This window comes from Hordeum vulgare, chromosome 5H (genome assembly GCF_904849725.1).
Source record: "Hordeum vulgare subsp. vulgare chromosome 5H, MorexV3_pseudomolecules_assembly, whole genome shotgun sequence".
In the NCBI taxonomy this organism is placed as follows: Eukaryota; Viridiplantae; Streptophyta; class Magnoliopsida; order Poales; family Poaceae; genus Hordeum; species Hordeum vulgare.
In genome coordinates this window covers 434,170,096-434,185,352 of record NC_058522.1, presented here as the reverse complement: position 1 = coordinate 434,185,352, position 15,257 = coordinate 434,170,096, and positions in this window count along the sequence as shown.

Genomic DNA, 15,257 nt, shown 5'->3' with positions numbered 1-15,257 from the left:
ACAAAAATGTTCTTAGTCGATGTTAGCCAGATAAAATTTAGTTAATCCTCATTAAGATGAGAGCTAACTACTTGCCTATTCTGTATTGTCAGCTCCTCAGTTTTACCAAATTACAATATTTATATGTAGTAGTAAAAGTACAAATGATAGCAAATGAACCAGACAACACATTAATAATTTACGAACCAACTTATGATTGAATGGTTAGATGAACAGTGTTATTTTCAGTTCATTAAAGTTTAAGTCGTAAACTTGATATTCATGTTCGTATTTTTCTAAATTTATTTCAGGTATTTGAAAATGTGCGTTTAGTGGTAGGGGATATTCTCGTTGACTACAAAGACATCTGTGATAATTTCATCAATCTCAAAATGATGTGCCAATACTGTCTCTTGAATATGCTTATAGAAATATGTTGTATGTGCGTTTATTGAGATAAGTATATGCGTGTGTATGTATGAGTCTCTTCGTGTGCACTGTGCTTAAATAAACATAGGAATGGTTTTTTAACGCCTGGAAACACAAAATCGCACTTCCCTCACCTCTTCTATCATCTTTCTGTTAGTACTAAATGTTGGAGAATCAGTTGACTTCTAAAATATTCTCTTTACTGATTTTGGTGTTTATTTTGACAACATCAACTCCAACCCCTACCCAACAAAAAAAAGTCCGACCCTGCACCAGTTGACCATCCAGATGCTCTCCAATTGCAAATAATTTAATGAAGTATCACTTTTTTATCCTAAACATCTTTATATATTTATTTAAGTCCCTTTCCAATGCTTCATCGTGTACAAAGACTCATGCTGACAAGTAGGCATAAATGAAGGAATGAACGGTGGGCGACCGGTGGTGGCGGCCAGCAAAGAAGACCTTTGAGCTGACGGTCGCCGGCGGTGTGCCGGATGGCTGCCCCTCCCCAGATGCCCGCGCCAGTGGCGGCCTCTGCTGCGCGGCGCGACCCCTCCCTCTGCTTCCGCCGCTCTTCAAAATCATGGGCAGACTCGGCGGAGGAGGCAGATGGAGATGTCTTCGAGGGGAGCTCGGAGGAAGATGGTCCGGTCGAGCTTCCGGTCTCCCTCGCCCGGCTGCGGCTCGGGGAGTTCTTGGCGGCTGTGCGATCGCCTCATCGGCGGCTGGTGGCGGCGGCCAAGCGGCGGAACTCGGCGGCCCGGCAATGGCGGTCCTCCCTGGCTGTCCTGCCCCGCACCTCCCCTTCCCTGGCCCGGTCCGGTGCGCCGCCCGGGTTATCCTCCGTTGCGGCGCCCGTTCCTGGTGATGGCTAGGTCCGGCCTGGCGCCGGTGCTCCGTGCCCCTGTGCGCCGGCGGCGCCGGTGCCGTGGTCGGGGGTGGCCCGTGCGGCGCGGATGAGGGATCCGTGCCCTAGCGGAGTTGGGAGGCCTGTCGACAGCTGGGTCGGTCGCCCCCTGGCTGGGCCGGCGCGGGGTGGGCCTGGCACCCTTTCGGCCCATGAGGTGGCGGGGGCGGTAAAAAGGGCGCTACAGGCTTTGGCCGAGGCTAACCTGCGGTGGGAGGCGACCCAATGCGGCCCGGCCCAGTGGAAAGGCCTCGGCCCACGCGTGGGGGTGGCCGGCCTTTACCGGGGCTGCTAGGGTTTCCCCCACACCTCGCTCCTCCTGCGCGCCGCCTCCCGATCCCTGGCTCCGTCCCTGCCCAACCCCATGCACGCCGCCCCACCCGCCCTACTCACACCGCCGCCGGCAGCGCCAGCCGCCCTACTCGCGCCGCCGCCTTTGGTGCCCGCCCCTCTCCCTGCTCTACTGCCCGCCATCTCGGCGCCCGTCCTCCCCGCGTCGACCCGCGCGACCTCGGGCCCTTCAGCACTCGTCCCTGGGCTCTCCTTCCGGGACACCTTGATGACGAGGGTGGCCGGCGACGGCCAGCTGCGGCTGAAGCGGCCCCTCCCGGCGAACCAGCCCCCCTCCATCGTCCATCGACCGTGCGCCCATCCCGGAGGTGGGAGTCAGCGCGGGTTCCTTGCGTTCCGGCCGAGGTGGGTTCGACCGGGCGGTGAGGTCCTTGGAGTATTACTCCGGCACCTCCCTTCGCCGTCCCTGCCTCCCCAGGACCCGGATAGGGACACCCCCCTGCCGCTGCCGGGCTCGCTGGGGGATGCTCGCCGTCGGGAGGCTGTCCGCCTGCGGCTTGATGAAGTGGACAGGGATGATGCGCTCCGGGCCGAGCTGGTTGCGCGTCCCCCTGCGGCCGCTCGGGCCCGGGACGGCCACGTTACGCAGGCGCTGCCCGCGCGGGCACCGGCCGCTCGGTCCTCGGAGCTCGACTGCGTCAGGGTCGTCAGGGCGCTGCACGTGAGGCGCCTCGGGATGGTCCTGCTCCGCGGCGCGATGAGGGTGGCCATCGGTCGGATTGGCGCTCCTCTCGAGCGGAGGGATCAGACTGGCGTCGGGATGTCGGGTCCCCCGGGCGTATGTCCCCGGAGAGTCGATCTGCTAATCTGTCGGCGGTGCAGGCGCCAAAGAAGAAGAAGAAGAAGCCGAAGAAGAAAAAGGCGGCGGCGGTGGTCCCTGGGGTGGCCGTCGGACCTGCTTCGTGTGAGGCTCCTGAGCAAGCGGCTCCGGAGATCCCTCCTCGGGTTGGCCGCCAGCGAACTCGCGACAAGACAATGTGCATCAACTGTGGATGCGCGGGTCACTTCCGCTCCGAGTGTGAGGCCCCTTCGCGATGCCCCACAACCCTTGCCTAACTTGGGTACGGTATGGAGGGGGTAGTTTCTACTATGTGGATGCTGAGATTGAGGAAGAGGTGGTTCGGCCGCACCTGGCGACTGTCACTCTGGCCCCCGAGCAGGTGCTGCCACACGGGGTGGTTATCTCGGCCGACCTCATCCAGGTCGAGCTCGCCGCCTACTTCGGCAACTTCCGCGGCTCCGACTTCGCTTGGGAGGTGACCGAGACGGCTCCCCTCGTCTTCTCGGTCCCCTTCCCCTCTGTTGAGCTGCTCCGGGTGTGTTCTCACGACTTCATCCGCTGCCCCATTGTCACGCCCCAGATGCGACCCTATCCTTAATTTGGCACGAAGGCCTCGTCAGGGATAGAAGCGCATCTCGTCGTGTCGCAAGAATGGATATCGTTATGAGTACATGTACTGAAAAGAAGATATATATATATATATAGTTGGCTTACACTTGCCACAAGCTACATCAGAGTCACAGCAGTACAATACATAATCATCATGAAGAAGAGCAGGGTCCGACTACGGACGAAAACAAACGAGAAAAGAAGAACGACGTCCATCCTTGCTATCCTAGGTTGCCGGTCTGGAACCCATCCTAGATCGATGATGAAGAAGAAGAAGGAACTCCAAATGAACAATCAACGCGCTCGCGTCAAGTAACCTTTACCTGTACCAGCAACTGGTGTTGTAGTAATCTGTGAGCTACAGGGGACTCAGCAATCTCATTTCCAAAGGTATCAAGACTAGCAAAGCTTAATGGGTAAGGCAAGGTTTAAGTGGTGAGGTTGCAGCAGTGGCTAAGCATATATGAGGTGGCTAAACTTACGAGTACAAGGAATAAGGGGGGGGGGAGATCTACGCATAACGGACGTGAACTACTGGTGATCAAATGAATGATCCTGAACACCTACCTACGTCAGACATAACCCCACCGTGTCCTCGATCGGAGAAGGAACTCACGAAAGAGACAGTCATGGTTACGCACACAGTTGGCATATTTTAATTAAGTTATCTTCAAGTTATCTAGAACCAGTGTTAAACAAAGTTTCCACGTTGCCACATAACCGCGGGCACGGCTTTCCGAAAAGATTTAACCCTGCAAGGATGCTCCAACTAGTCCATCACAAATTACCACAAGCCGCATAGAAATCCTCGATCACGACACTCGCGATCTCGTCGGATTCCTTAGTGGAAAAACCTCAACTCTGAGATTACCCAAAGCATCATCGGAATCCCGATGCAGAAGATATCTCGTCAAAGGTAAAACTAATCCAGCAAGGCCGCCCGACGTGTCGACGATCTTGATAGGAGCCGCGTATCTCGTTCTCAGGACACGACGGACGGGTCACACTAGGAGAAACCAAACCTCAGGTTGCCCCGCGGTGGCCCCGTAGTCTGCCAGTTTGGACCAACGCTCATGTGGAGCACTGGCCCGGGGGTTGATTAAATTCCCTGGGTTAATTACTCCCTATGCAATTCATTAGTTATTAGGCAAACGTAGTACCAAAGTTGGGCCTTGCCAGACCAGCTTTAATCTAAAACGAATTATCAAGGGGGTCTCCATAACAACCCCGATAGTGTTAGGAGCGCTCAAATATGGAACATAACACCGGTAACCGAAACTAAGGGGGCAAAGGTGGAACAAAACACCAGGCTAGAAAGGCCGAGCCTTCCACCTTTTACCAAGTATATAGGTGCATTAAATTATATTGCATATAATATGGTGATATGACAAGGGACCCATGTTATCACATGGAAGCAACTGCACCTGCAACTAGCAACACTAACAACATGGTTAATCAAGCAGTAACATAGCCAATCAGTAGTTTGCTAGGTTGTGAACAGTTGAAGGTTTCATGGCATTGTTGAGAGGCTGATATTTAACATGTGGTAGGCAACGACACGTAAATGGTAGAAACGGTAAAACTAGCAGGGCAATGATAGTAATGGTATCCGGGGAAATGGTCATCTTGCCTGAGATCCCGCTTGGAAGAAGAACAACTCCGTGAAGTCGGCAAACCAACGTAGTCGAACGGGTCCTCACATTCCGATACGATTGCGGAACTCTATCGAGATGGAGCAAACCGAAACAAGCATCAACACAGATATTCACCACACGATGCACAACATGATGCACAACCTAATATGATGCATGATCAGATCAATAATGCAAGGGATGGCATGACAATTCACCTCACGCAAACACTACACATTAAGTGAAGCTCGATATGCAACGAGTTGCATATCGACGAAACTCCACGTTTAATTATTTAGTTCACTCCCGTTTATTTACTCGACAATATTAAAAGTTGTTAACATGTCAAGGGGTGAAGCGATGATCCTACATGACATCCTAATCTCTTAACACACGGGACATAGAACGGAGCTACGGTTACAAGAGACATGCAACACAAGAAATTATGCCATGAATGCGTCATGCATGCGAGTTCATAACATCACGGCAAGAAGAGAAAGAAGCACGTATCTCCACGCGAACGAAAGGGAACCATGGCGGCAAAACGGAAACGAAGCCACGACAACGTTCCTATCCCGATAACTCAACGAGATATCGGTGCCAACGAGTAGGGAGCGCGTGCGTGACAAGCCAAATAATGATGGGGTGATCCCGGTTACTGGGTTCCCATGTGTTGGGGGCACAACGAAAGAGGGACAACATGCAACACACAAACATATATGGCGCAAGCATACGTTCATCTCATACATCACATGTATTCGGTTCACGACAACGTTCCAACGTTATACCTTCGAAGCATGTGTTCGGGCGGATCGGGTCGTTGCGGCGTGAACATAGGTCATCGTGGTCGTCGTGGAAGTCGTGGAAGTCGTGGTACTCGGGTATCGTCGACGGTAGTCGTACACTTGGTGTCGGAAGACGTACGCTGCTCCCTAGGTGTTCGGGGTCGTCGAGGACGTCGTGGAATATGCGGCTCCCGGGTCCTCTCAGCCATCTCTACTGCAACTCCATGAAGAACACGAAATATTCCTGTCCTTGACATTGCAGCTAACCCTTGACCAATGTACAAACCCTTTCTCTCTTCATAATGTTCATCTGACTGCAACCCCTGTAGAACGACTCCTCGTGTTTTACCAACAACCCAACCACTGTCCTTAACAGGTTGCTCAATAGCAACTGACACTGCAATCTTATCACCCTTTCAACATGTGCACTACAAGCTAAAACACCAGGTACATACACCTTTCCTGCTCGAAGAACTGACTGTGCACATTTTCGACTTACAATTATCTCCTTCATAGAGTGACCAGGTAGCCCATCATAATGCAGAGCATGCGGTCCTGAACCTCGAACAAATACAACATTTTCAAGGCCAGAATACAGGCACTTGTCCACCTGGTAACTCCCTTCATGTGCTTGCTCTCCACCATTCTGCTCACCGATCTTCAAACCATAAAATCCACCAGGAAGTTCATTGCGAGGGCTTGGGAGATGCGGGCGAAGTGGTCGCGGCCGTACGCCGAGGCGAAGTACTCCTCAACTCCCGACTGCCACCGCAGCCTCGGCCTGAACGTGTACCGGTCCGTGGTGGCGACATCAGCAGGTGCAGGCGCAGGCAACAGCAGCAGCAGGCGGCAGCATCAGCAAGCAACGACAGCAGCAACGCAACGCAGCGCAGGCAGCAACAGCAAGCTTCGGCAACATCGGCAGCACAAGCAACAGCACGGCGACAGCAACAGCAGCAGCCGATCGAGGCGAGGGGGAACAGGGAGGCGCGCTCGGGTCGGGCGAGGAAGGAGGAGGCCATGGCTGCCGTGGCGAGCGGGACCTCTCCGGTGGCCGGCCATGGAGAACGGCGGCAGGGCGAGGAGAGCTTGCGGAGGCAGGCACAGGGAGCTGGAGGTGGCTCGCGAGCACGGCGGGGAAGCAGCGCGGGAGGGCGAGCACGACGGGGCGACGCGGGGAGGCGAGCACGGCGGCGTGCTCGGGACGAGGTCGCCAGGCAGAGAGCTCCTTCGGCGCGAGCGAGGAAGAACATGCAGAGGGGGAATCGGGCTAGGGGGAGGAATGATAGGGGGGAGGACGACGACGTAGGAGGGAATGAGGAGAGGGATCGGGACGAAGGGAGATGGGATCGGGCTGGAGGTTGAAGGAGACGGGGGATGGAGCTGCGCTAGCTGCCCGAGGAGGGGATCGGGCGAGGCTGCTCCTGATCCCTGTCGCTAGGGCTAGCGGGGGAACCTGGTTGGGCACTTGGGCCGGCTTGGCAAGCTGGGCCTCTCTCTTCCGAAACACAAAATAACAAAAGCCGGTTTTTAAAAGAAAAAGAAAAAAATACCACAACCAAAAGAAAAGGAATTTTTAACTAAAATAAAAATACTTTTGGGCTCCTTTAAACATGCCCCAATAAATAAAAATAGATTGGGACTTTTTGAAGAATAAAAATAAAACCCTTTAAAAGGAAAAAATGAGACTCTATTTTGAAAATAAACAAAAGGAGAAATAAAGGAAAACCCAAGGGGTTGGCCCCACATTTAATAAAAGGATTTTTAAAAGAAGACGAATTTTTTTATTGGGGTTAAAACTGAAACTCTAACGCAGCCACAAAATTGAATAAGAGATGAGAGAAGGGTTTATGTCCATGGTGGAACAAGGGTTTTGAAGTGGCTCTTGTTACACCCACTCTCATCACACCATAAATACAATGTCACACTCACAAGGCACTAACACCCCAAGAACAAGGAGCAACAAGCAACACAGACAAATAACACAGTTGTCATGATGCCATGCATGATGCCATGATGCAAACTAAATGATGATGCAACAAATAAAAATAACACACGGCGGAAACGGAATAGAAGGGAGAATCTTCTGGAACGTCGGCATCGGGCTGTCACAACTCTCCTACACTACAAGAGGATCTCGCCCCGAGAACCAAGAATGAAAGGGGGAGAGGATGAGAAAGAATAAGAGGTAAAAATTTAATTGCTTCTTTGACAAATGAGTGAAACCAACGATCCTTGAAGGTTGCAAAGAGATGAGGAGTGATATGAGAAACAAGAAAGAATTCACGGAAAATTTCGGCAACACTTCGGTCGGAAAATGGGACAAAAAATTCGATAAGAAGGGAGAATTAGACAATATTCATAACAAAACAACTAAATAGAACAAGGGAACACCATGATATTGAGAGAACAAGAAGCTAGACCCAAAAGAGCAACATCGAAATGCCTTTGGAACAATATAATAGGAACTAGCTCATACGGAAGAAGAGAATGAAGAAAAGAATGACAACTATTAACACAAATGAACTTGGCAACCATCCTTGCAAGAAGAATTGAACGGAGTTGTTGGAAAACAACAACGAAAAGAACAAGATAGTAGTGGGCTTATGGAACCTTTTCAAACTAATGAAGTGACAACCAGCCACTAACAGAAACACGGATTGATTGGGAGCAGCAAGATATGAACACTTCTTTCACCAAGAGGATACATTGAGAACTTGCATAAATGATAATTACCATAATAGCAACATCCTTAGACAAGCTTTAGGTGAAACCTAAACGAAGATACTCAACCCAGAAATCATGAGTTGAAAAATATCTCATGATCATAGAATTGGTGGATTTAATTATCTCACTCTTGAAAGAAAAACTCTTCGTGGCTCCTACACTGACAAGAATGCTATAATACCACCTCAAAGGATAAAGGAAGAACAAATGCACTGGAAATGGAAGAGAAAGAATACTTGAGGTATTCCAACATGAATCTTGAAGAACACTTTGAGAAAAATCACATCCTTGAAGAACCAGCATGAGGAGCCTCCATATCAAAAGGATTATGCAAGAATGAAGGATGAAAGAATAAGATTGAAGCCTTGCAAAGGCTTCGATGAAGCTTCACGAAGATATACTTGAGAAAACTTGACCTCCGAAAAGGAAAGATGGAGCACTTGAGATGAAGAGTTGACATCATGAGCCACTCCGAAAGAAGAATTGAAACCATTTGATGAATCAAAAATAAGAATTATGTTATGCTTATCCTTCATCAAGTTTAATTGATGACAAGCAACGGATTAGCGTACCACTTATTCTTCTAGAAATGAATCTTGAAGAGGCAGAGAGATAAGCACCACTTGAGGCATAATTGAAGGAAGCACCGGTACGAATTCACAATTGAATGGAAACACCACAAATTAATGGAGATACATGTGAATGAAGAGACCATAAGCCACCTGAGAGAAAACTTTGAACAAGGCACCGGAATAATAGAGACACGAACGAAGAGACAACAATTGAGAAGAATTGAGGATGAAAGTTGAAAGCTGAGAATGAAGATTCTTCTGAGTGATGGCCTTCGGAGGATCAACAATGAAACAAATGTGGAATGCAACAGTCAGCAAGAAAGGGATCACTCATGAATGAAAACAGCTCAGAAGACAACACGGAGCTGAAATGATATGTTCAAGAGAATGGACCAAGATTCGAGAAAACACTCCTTCAGACTTCCAAGCTGAGAATGAAGAGAAGAACACCACCAAGAATTAATGAGACACTCCAGAAGAACGAATAATGAAAGGTTGAGCCAAATAAGAAAATAAATTTGAAGCGATCTTGAAGAAGGAATATGACTTATGAAATTCATACTTACGTCATAGTTGAAAAGAATTAGAGATCTCCGGAAAAGATTGCAAGAGCTATATAAGATCCTAGGAAGAACCTGTGGGTTATGGGACCACTCAAAGAAACTACCGCTGAAAGGATTTCTTAGAGAGAGAGATATTGCATCGGTATAAGGAAAACTAGATGAGGTTGAGAACCTCGAAATAGTGAAAGATGTGAAACAAGAAACTATGAGATATCTTCAACACACCGGATAGAAAAGAGATGAATGAATAACAGGATAGGCTGATAAGAATCTTCAACATGGGAATGAATTTACAAGGATGAAAAGGATATGATGAACACGAACAACTGAATTAAATTCACCGGTACGGATGACAAGAATGAACAAATATGACACGAATCTCCTGAGAATCTTCACAATGAATCACCGGGTAAGAGAGAAAAGAACAGACAGCGGAAGCACAATGAAAAGAAAACTCTTGGATGAAAATTGAATCACTGAAGAAAAGGGTGGGAGGGCGGGGAAAACAAAGACAACTTGACACAGATGAGACAACTCCGGTAAGAATTGAGAGAATGATCTTGCAAATATTGGAGATGATCGAATTCACTTGGAGAGAGACACACCGGTTGAAAAAATTTGATATAACAACTCCGTTTGACAAGAATTGATAAGACACTTGATTAAGCAAAATGATTAGCACTCTCATATGAATATGAGAACACTACTTAGAAAAGATCTGAAATCACCACTTGACATCGAAGCAACACGAATAACCATATTCCAACAAAACAAGGATGCGGCTTGCAATTAGCCAGAACAAACTCATGAGAAAGATTTCGTCCAATATTTTCGTGGACAGGATCGCACGGGCTCGATCTTACAGTAGCCATCAAATGCAAGGCAGTGCACCCGACATACGAAGCGTCCCCGAGTCGTAGCAAGCTACAAGGACTCTTTAAGACACAACGAGAACTGCTGTAAGTCGACCGTCAACAAATGAATCCACTAGATGTCGAACCCCAACCTAACATCATGCATTTGTTGGAAGATTGTCCTATAAGTAACTACTTGAATTCCCACCTAAGAATTCCCGAAATTTCTGGTCATGCAATCTGGTACATGGATACAAGGGGTAATATTTCACACAACTCCTATACTAACCCGTCCAATGTATCACATCCGTCAACACAAAACCAGAATCTCGGACCTTCATCTACTACACACCCTCGTGATCACAACGATACAAAGTATGGCAGTACTCCCGAACAATCTGCACCAGTACTTGGGACATCGGGGTTATCTCACCACTACTAGTATTGAAGCAATTACGAACATCCTTCGTTCTGAGATACTAAGAAATCTGAATGATAGCGATGTGCTCGAGAATCCCCTGGAGCTCAACTCCCCGGAAGAAATCAAGTCAGACAGGAGGCACCAAGACAGAACTCCATCACATCGGCATCATATAGATTCCAAAAATATCCGCGTGATCCTAAATTTTTTTTGAGGGAGAAGAGGAGTAGAATAAATTATTACGTCAAGATTACTCACCAGAGCATAGAAGAGGAGAAAAAAGAATCCTACTCTCCTATATATAACTAGACTCAAAGTAGTTTTTCACTAGACTCGACTCGACGAAGTTCGATCAATCAAGGGGGCTCCTAGGTTGGTACTGCTCTGATACCAACTTGTCACGCCCCAGATGTGACCCTATCCTCAATTTGGCACGAAGGCCTCGTCAGGGATAGAAGCGCATCTCGTCGTGTCGCAAGAATGGATATCGTTACAAGTACATGTACTGAAAAGAAGAGATATATATATGGAGTTGGCTTACACTCGCCACAAGCTACATCAGAGTCACAGCAGTACAGTACATAATCATCACGAAGAAGAGTAGGGTCCAACTACGGATGAAAACAAACGAGAAAAGAAGAACGACGTCCATCCTTGCTATCCTAGGCTGCCGGCCTGGAACCCATCCTAGATCGATGATGAAGAAGAAGAAGAAGCAACTCCAAATGAACAATCAACGTGCTCGCGTCAAGTAACCTTTACCTGTACCTACAACTGGTGTTGTAGTAATCTGTGAGCCACAGGGGACTCAACAATCTCATTTCCAAAGGTATCAAGACTAGCAAAGCTTAATGGGTGAGGCAAGGTTTAAGTGGTGAGGTTGCAGCAGCGGCTAAACATATATGAGGTGGCTAAACTTACGAGTACAAGGAATAAGAGGGGGGAAGATCTACGCATAACGGACGTGAACTACCGATGATCAAATGAATGATCCTGGACACCTACCTACGTCAGACATAACCCCACCGTGTCCTCGATCGGAGAAGGAACTCACGAAAGAGATAGTCACGTTTACGCACATAGTTGGCATATTTTAATTAAGTTATCTAGAACCAGTGTTAAACAAAGTTTCCACGTTGCCACATAACCGCGGGCACGGCTTTCTGAAAAGATTTAACCTTTCAGGGGTGCTCCAACTTGTCCATCACAAATTACCACAAGCCGCATAGAAATCCTCGATCACGACACTCGCGATCTCGTCGGATTCCTTAGTGGAAAACCTCAACTCTGAGATTACCCAAAGCATCACCGGAATCCCAATGCACAAGATATCTCGTCAAAGGTAAAACTAATCCAGCAAGGTCGCCCGACGTGTTGACGATCCTGATAGGAGTCGCGTATCTCGTTCTCAGGACACGACGGATGGGTCACACTAGGAGAAACCAAAGCTCAGGTTGCTCCGCAGTGGCCCCGTAGTCTGCCAGTTTGGACCAACGCTCATGAGGAGCACTGGCCTGGGGGTTGATTAAATTCCTCGGGTTAATTACTCCCTATGCAGTTCATTAGTTATTAGGCAAATGTAGTACCAAAGTTGGGCCTTGCCAGACCAGCTTTAATCTAAAATGAATTATCAAGGGGGTCCCCATAACAACCCCGATCGTGTTAGGAGCGCTCAAATATGGAACATAACACCGGTAACCGAAACTAAGGGGCCAAAGGTGGAACAAAACACCAGGCTAGAAAGGCCGAGCCTTCCACCTTTTACCAAGTATATAGGTGCATTAAATTAAATAGCATAGAATATGGTGATATAACAAGGGACCCATGTTATCACATGGAAGCAACTGCACTTGCAACTAGCAACGCTAACAACATGGTTAAGCAAGCAGTAACATAGCCAATTAGTGGTTTGCTAGGTTGTGAATGGTTGAAGGTTTCATGACATTGTTGAGAGGCTGATATTTAACATGTGGTAGGCAATGAGACGTAAACGGTAGAAACGGTAAAACTAGCAGGGCAATGATAGTAATGGTATCCGGGGAAATGGTCATCTTGCCTGTGATCCCGCTTGGAAGAAGAACAACTCCGCGAAGTCGGCGAACCAACGTAGTCAAACGGGTCCTCACATTCCTACACGATTGCGGAACTCTATCGAGACGGAGAAAACCGGAAACAAGCATCAACACAGATATTCACCACACGTTGCACAACCTAATATGATGCATGATCAGATCAATAATGCAAGGGATGGCATGACAATTCACCTCACGCAAACACTACACATTAAGTGAAGCTCGATATACAACGAGTTGCATATCGATGAAACTCCATGTTTAATTATTTAGTTCCCTCCCGTTTATTTACACGAAAATATTAAAAGTTGTTAACATGTCAAGGGTTGAAGCGGTGATTCTACATGACATCCTAATCGCTTAACACACGGGGCATAGAATGGAGCTACGGTTACAAGAGACATGCAACACAAGAAATTATGCCATGAATGTGTCATGCATGCGAGTTCATAACATCACGGCAAGAAGAGAAAGAAGCATGTGTCGCCACGCGAACGAAAGGGAACCATGGCGGCAAAACGGAAAAGAAGCCACGGCGACGTTCCTATCCCGATAACTCAATGAGATATCGGTGCCAACGAATAGGGAGCACGTGCGTGACAAGCCAAATAACGATGGGGTGATCCCGGTTACCGGGTTCCCATGTGTTGGGGGCACAACGAAAGAGGGACAACGTGCAACGGGCAAACATATATGGCGCAAGCGTACGTTCATCTCATACATCACATGCATTCGGTTCACGACAACGTTCCAACGTTATACCTTCGAAGCGTGCGTTCGGGCGGATCGGGTCGTTGCCGCGTGAACATAGGTCGTCGTGGAAGTCGTGGTACTCGGGTCTCGTCGATGGTAGTCGTACACTTGGCGTTGGAAGACGTACGCTGCTCCGTAGGTGTTTGGGGTCGTCGAGGACGTCGTGGAATATGCGGCTCCCGGGTCCTCTCAGCCATCTGTACTGCAACTCGATGGAGAACACGAAATATTCCTGACCTTGACATTGCAGCTAACCCTTGACCAATGTACAAACCCTTTCTCTCTTCATAATGTTCATCTGACTGCGACCCCTGTAGAACGATTCCTCGTGTTTTACCAACAGCCCAACCACCGTCCTTAACAGGTTGCTCAATAGCCACTGACACTGCAATCTTATCACCGTTTCAACATGTGCACTGCAAGCTAAAACACCAGGTACATACACCTTTGCTCCTCGAAGAACTGACTGTGCACATTTTCGACTTACAATTATCTCCTTCATAGAGTGACCAGGTAGCCCATCGTAATGCAGAGCATGCGGTCCTGAACCTCGAACAAATACAACATTTTCAAGGCCAGAATACGGGCACTTGTCCACCTGGTAACCCCCTTCATGTGCTTGCTCTCCACCATTCTGCTCACCGATCTTCAAACCATAAAATCCACCAGGAAGTTCATTGCGAGGGCTTGGGAGATGCGGGCGAAGTGGTCGTGGCCGTACGCCGAGGCAAAGTACACCTCAACTTCCGGCTGCCACCGCAGCCCCGGCCTGAACGTGTACCGGTCCGTGGTGGCGACATCAACAGGCGCAGGCACAGGCAACAACAGCAGCAGGCGGTAGCATCAGCAAGCAACGGCAGCAACAACGCAACACAACGCATGCAGGCAAGCAGGCAGCAGCAGCAAGCTTCGGTAGCAGCGGCAGCACAAGCAACAACACGACGACAGCAACAGCAACAGCCGGTCGAGGCAAGGGGAACAGGAAGGCGCGCTCGGGTCGGGCGAGGAAGGAGGAGGCCATGGCTGCCGTGGCGAGCGGGACCTCTCTGGTGGTCGGCCATGGAGAATGGCGGCATGGCGAGAAGAGCTTGCGGAGGCAGGCACAGGGAGCTGGAGGCGGCTCGCGAGCACGTGAGGAAGCAGTGCGGGAGGGCGAGCACGGCGGGGCGACACGGGGAGGCGAGCACAGCGGCATGCTCGGGACGAGGTCGCCAGGCAGAGAGCTCCTTCCGCGCGAGCAAGGAAGAACATGCAGAGGGGGAATCGGGCTAGGGGGAGGAACGAGAGGGGGGGAGGACGACGGCGCAGGAGGGAACGAGGAGAGGGATCGGGACGAAGGGAGATGGGATCGGGCTGGAGGTTGAAGGAGACAAGGTATGGAGCTGTGGTGGCTGCCCGAGGAGGGGATCGGGCGAGGCTGCTCCTGATCCCTGTCGCTAGGGCTAGCGGGGGAACCCGGTTGGGCACTTGGGCCGGCTTGGCTCAAGATGGGCCTATCTCTTCCGAAACACAAAATAATAAAAGCCGGTTTTAAAAAGAAAAAGAAAAAAAATACCACAACCAAAAGAAAAGGAATTTTTAACTAAAACAAAATACTTTTGGGCTCCTTAAAACATGCCCCAATAAATAAAAATAGATTGGGACTTTTTGAAGAATAAAAATAAAACCCTTTTAAAGGAAAAAAATTGAGATTTTGTTTTGAAAATAAACAAAAGGAGAAATAAAGGAAAACCCAAGGGGTTGCCCCCACATTTAATAAAAGGGTTTTTAAAAGAAGACAATTTTTTTTATTGGGGTTAAAATTGAAACTCTAACGCAGC